Source organism: Heptranchias perlo, unplaced genomic scaffold (assembly GCF_035084215.1).
Source record: "Heptranchias perlo isolate sHepPer1 unplaced genomic scaffold, sHepPer1.hap1 HAP1_SCAFFOLD_43, whole genome shotgun sequence".
NCBI lineage: Eukaryota > Metazoa > Chordata > Chondrichthyes > Hexanchiformes > Hexanchidae > Heptranchias > Heptranchias perlo.
The window spans coordinates 10,952,553-10,958,491 of NW_027139442.1; positions in this window are offsets into that span (position 1 = coordinate 10,952,553).

Here is a 5,939-nt window from a genome sequence, read left to right on the forward strand (position 1 = left end):
TGTTTTGTAGCCAGCTTGCTATCCATTCTGGCACCTGTCCGCTGACTCCACATGCTCTGAAATTAGACATAAGTCTACAATGCGGTACCTTATCGACGGCCTTCGGAATATCCAAATATATCGCATTTACTGCATTAAACTTGTATTCACTTTCTGTTCCTTCTTCAAAGATTTCAATAAGGTTGGTCCTATCCTTTGGGTTATCAGATTAAGTCTTGGCCGCTTGACTTGCTCTTGGAGCTGACAATGCTAGTTTCCGTCGGCAGAAGCATGGCCTGGATATCTGGCAACACTCTGAGCGATGGTCACCCCTCCCAGCAGCTTGTTGAGCTCCTCGTCGTTGCGGATGGCAAGCTGCAGGTGTCAGTGGATGATGCGGGTCTTCTTGTTGTCGCGGGCCGCGTTGCCGGCCAGCTCGAGGATTTCAGCCGTCAGATATTCGAGCACAGCAGCCAGATAGACCGGGGCTCCGGCACCCACACGTTCGGCCCACAGGGAACTGCAGTCTGGCCCGGGATGAGCGAGGCTTGGCATTGTCCCGAGCTTTACCGCCGGTTTTTCCTCTTCCAGTCATTTCCACAATCTCACAAACAATTTGGGTTTGGCGACATGTACGTGAACTGCAACAGAGCGAGAAAGGATCCGTCAGAAACCCGTTTAAATGAGGAACAAAATCCAACAGCCTGCAGTGTCTGTTCAGGGTCTGATTTTTAGGAACTTTTTTAATGTTATGCGTTGTTGGCGATGGTGCTATAGTGGTGAGCATATCTGCTTTCGAAACAGTTCACCCAGTTTCGATTCCCAGCCATCGCACTTAAGTGTTCTCATTAGTTTATTTCCTTCAGAAACTCTTAACTTTGCAATTGAATTTGATGCAGTTCAGTTGGATATTGTTTCCAAAACATAAACGGGTGTAATTATAGTAAAATGATTTCAGCCTTCATTTCTTTTCCCTGTAGAATGAATAGAGGAAAAACATGCTGGAAATAGTGAGGTACAAAGGATCCAATGAGAGTGAGGAAGGCAAATGATATGGTAGCCTTTATTGTAAGTGTGTTGGAACATAACAGTAAGGAGGACTTGCTGCAATTGTCGTATGAGAAAATATTGTGTAAAATTGGCCTATATTCTGTGGAGAATGAAGAATGAGAGGTGATCTCATTGAAATGTATAGCATTCGTAGACGGCTTGACAGGGTAGATGCTGAGAGGCTGGTTCTCCTCGCTGGAGAGTCAAGAACTGGAGCTCATCGTCTCAAGATAAGGGGTCGGCCATTTAGGACCGATGTGAAGAAAAATTTCTTCACACGAAAGGTTGTGAATCTTTTGAATTGTCTACCCTCGAGGGCTGTGGAGGCTCAGCTGTTGAGCATATTCAAAGCTGAGATCGATAGATTTTTGGACTCAAGGGGAATCAAGGGATATGGGAATCGGGAGGGAAAGTGGTGTTGAGGTCGAAGATCAGCCCTGATCTGATTGAATGATGGAGAGGGTTCGTGGTGCCGTATGGCCTACTCCTGCTCCTATTTCTTACGTTCTTATGTAGAGAACCTTATATCCAAATATGCTGACGACACTAAGTTATGTGGCACAGTAAGCATTATAGATGGGAGCAGAAAGTTGCAAAGGGACATTGATAGATTCAGCGAGTGGGCAAAACTGTGGCAGATGGAGTTCAAATTGGGGAAGTGTGAGGCCATCCACTTTGGACAATAAAAAGATGGATTAGAGTATTTTCTAAATGTCAAGAAACTAGAAACTGTGGGTGAGCAGAGAAATTTATGGGACCAAGTACAGAATTCACAAAATGGTGCAAAAAAAGTTAATATGGTAATGGAATTTTGATAATTATCTCAAAGTATCTGGAATAAAAAGGAGTGGAAGTTATGTCCCAGTTATACAGAGCTCTGGTTAGACCTCATTTAGAGTACTGTGTTCAGTTCTGGGCAGCGCACCTCTGGCAGGATAAGAACATAAGAAATATGAGCAGGAGTAGGCCATACGGCCCCACTGGCCTGCTCCACCATTCAATAGATCATGGCTAATCTTGAGCCTCATCTCCACTTTCCCGCCCTATCCCCATGTCCCTTGATATCCTTGTACAAAAATCTATCCAACTCAATCTTTAATACACTAAACGACTGAGCATCCAGAACCCTCTGGGGTGGAGAGAACAGCATCAATTAAGATAAAGGGAATGAAATGAAATGTGTCATACAGTTACATCTCGCTGCTCTGTCTGAACATTTTGATCGCTACTTCCCTGCAGAGGGATTTGAAAATTAGATGGAAAAGCGTTGGGTGAAAGATCTTTTTTGCTTTCGAAAATCCTGAATCAATAATGAAGCTAAACTTGATGCATCAGCAAGAAAACGAGCTGATGCGACTCACCAGTGAGCACACTGAAAACACGCCACAAGTCATTCAGTGTGTCTTCTAATTCGATCAGTGTTTTCAAAGAATATCCTCTGTTGAATAAAATTAATGTTCTGTTGTTGATGCCGTTCACAACAACCTACATCTGCGAACTGGGATTTTCGACACTGACAAGGTTAAAAACAAGAGAATGAAACCGACTCAACAGCGCACCTGATATGCGTGTAGAGCTTTCATCTTGTGATTCAGATTGGAAAGAGATCACGAACAACAGGCAGACCCACCCGTCACTCAACTTGACCGTTTTATTATTGTATTTAAACTGTTTTTAAAATGATTTTCAACGAACGTCGATGTCTAATTTTATTTATTACTTGAAGTGAAGTGAAGAGAGAGCATGTATTGACCTTTATTGAGATTTGATGAAAACTCCAGTCAGAAGATATTATTGTTTTGGGTCCGTGGGGGAAGTGTTTTTCTTCCACTGGGTCACGAGAAAAAAGTTTGAAAAACACTGTTCCTCATTGTACGGTCAGTGTCTGTATAGCAAACCGGCTCTGAATTCCTCAGTCTGTATTTCGAGAAACGGTTCTGTGCGCGACGCGGGCAATGAAACACTGAGCGACGCAATACGATTAATGGCGGCCGGAGGCCCCACAATCCCCCGCGCCCCAGAAATCCCTCTCTCTCTCCAAGGTGCCGATTTTCCGCTCAGACTGCGCATGCTCCCCAGGCCCGCCGTGCATTCTGGGAACGCATCGCTCCTTTCCTTTGTTCGCGAGGCGGACTCGGTGGAAACGGGAGTCGAAACCGGGAAGCGGATGGTAGGACGGGGGAGGAGCTGGATGATGGGTGTAATGGAGACCCGGGACCCACGCCCGCTCGATCCCCCGGGACCCCGGCTCTGATTCAGGGCCTGATCCGCACTCGGTGTTGCTGAGGCTCCGCTCAGTGTAAATGCAGGTTGTTGTTGATCTGCTCCCGTTGGCCTCAGCTTTGCCGAACAGAATCAGCCAGGGACGGTGACTGTGCTGCTTCCCATGGGTGAAATGCCGGCAGCTCGCTGTACAGGCTCACAGGTGTAGAATTACCACTTGGCCGGGTACTGGAGGGCAAACAGTGACTGGGGCCGAAACCCAACATCACGCAGAACCTTCAGGAGAGAAAATGATGAAAAATAGATCCTGCGATGAATCTGGATTTCAAACAGGGAGGACCTGTCACGGAGGGAGAGTGTGTGGGATGGGGGAATTCAAAGCTGAATAGGGGCGTGGAGCGAGAGTGTGAGACGGGGCATTCACAGCTTAGGAGGGGCAAGGGAGATAATAATGTTCCAGAGAAACTAGAACTCTGTTCTGAATTTCTATCCTGTACTTATGGTGATGAATTATGTAAATGATGAGCACAGATGCGTAGACTAGGCTTGTATTCTCTTGAATATACAAGATGAAGGATTGATCTAATTGAGGTGTTTAAGATGATTAGAGGTTTTGATGGAGTAGATGGAGATAAACTATTTCCTCTGGTGGGAGAGTCCAGAAAAAGGGAGAATGATCTTAAAATTAGAGCTCGGCCATTGATGGGTGATGTCAGGAAGTAATTCTTCACACAAAGGGGAGTGGAAATCTGGAACTCTCTTCACTCCAAAAAGCTGTTGAGGCTGGTGGTCAATTGTAAATTTGAAAATTGAGATTGATAGATTTTTGTTTGGCCAGAGTATTAAGGGTTATGATACCAAGGAGGGTAGATAGAGTTAAGATATGAATCAGCCATGATCTAATTGAATGGCGGAACATGCTCGAGGGGCTGAATGGCCAACTGCTTTGTTCCGAAATGCAGCCATCCGCAATAAGCTTGTGGATGGCAAGGGCCATGCTCACAAGTGAACGGACACCTGGAGGGAGATGCGGAGAGAGGAGGTGACTGGTCAGGGAGTGGCTGTAAATGAAGCAGAAATGATAACCGGTCAGGGAGTGTCTGTAAATGAAGGAGTAATGTGACAGGTCAGGGAGTGTCTGTAAATAAAGTAGAAATGGGGACGGTCAGGGAGCGTCTGTCAATGAAGGAGAAATGGTGATTGGTCAGGATGTGTCTTTAAATGAAGGAGAAATGCTGACTGGTCATGGAGTGTCCATAAATGAAGAATAAATGGTGACTGGTCATGGAGTGTCTGTAAATGAAGGAGAAATGGTGACAGGTCAGGGAGTGTCTATAAATGAAGGAGGAATGGGGTCGGTCAGGGAGTGTCTGTAAATGAATGAGAAATGCTGACTGCTTAGGCATTGTCTATAAATTATGGATAAATGGTGACTAGACAGGGATTGTCTCTAAATGAAGGAGAAATGGTGCCGGGTGAGGGAGTGTCTATATATGAAGGAGAAACGGTGAAGATTCTGGGAGTGTCTATAAATGAAAGAGAAATTGGGACGGGTCAGGGAATGTCTGCAAATGAATAAGAAATAGTGATCAGTCAGGGAGCGTCTGTAAATGAAGGAAAAATTGTCTGATTTTGGAGTGTCTGGTTAGGGAGTGTCTATAAATGGGAGAGGACATCGTGACAGGTCAGGGAGTGTCCATAAATGAAGGAGAAACTGTGACAGGTTCGGGAGTATCTACAAATGACGGACAAATGGTGACAGTTCAGGCAGAGTCTGTAAATGATGGAGAAATGGTGACTTGTCAGGCAGAGTTTGTAAATGAAGGAGAAATGGTGTTTGTTCTGGGAGTGTCTGTAAATGAAGTAGAAATGGTAACTGGTCAAGAAGTGTCTGTAAATGAAGGAGGAACGGTGATTGGTCCGGGAGTGTCTGTGAATGCAGGAGAAATGTTGACAGGTCAAGAAATGTCGATAAATGAAGAAGAAATAGTGATTGGTTAGGGAGCGTCTATTAATGAAGGACAATGCTGACTGGTCAGGGAGCGTCTATCAATGAAGGAGAAATGACGTTTGGTCAGGGAGCGTCTGTGAATGAAGGTGAAATGGTGACTGGTCAGGGAGTGCCTGCAAATTAAGGAGAAATTGTGATAGGTGAGGGATAGTCTTTAAATGAAGGAGAAATGGTGACTGGTCAGGGAGATTCCGTCGCCAAATTTGGGAGATATTACAGATGGAGTGCTTACAGGCAGCTATAGGGAGGGACATAGTGTCGAAATGAGGGCCAGACCAGATACACACAGTAAGAGTGAACAACTTCAGGAGAGGAGAGGGGTACCAGTGAGTTTAGAACTGAACCCAGCCAGAGTCAGCACCTTCAGGGGAAGAGAGGGAAGGGAACCAGTGAGTGTCGAACTGAACCGAGTCCGAGTCGGGATCTTCAAGAGAGAAAAATTAAATTGAAGGAAAATTGTTGGAAGTGGTGCGATTGGTTTGGGTTTCAGCAGAGGGAGGAGGGTGAGTGTGCGGGACAGGGATTTACAGTCTGGGGGAATGAGCGGGTAGAATGTTCCATAGAAGCTAGAATTGCCTGTTCTGAATTTCTATCCCGTATTCACAGTGAGGACTTTTGTTAGCTCCTTTTACAGGGTATTTGAAGGGGAGGATTTGCAGACGAGAAACTCAAACCA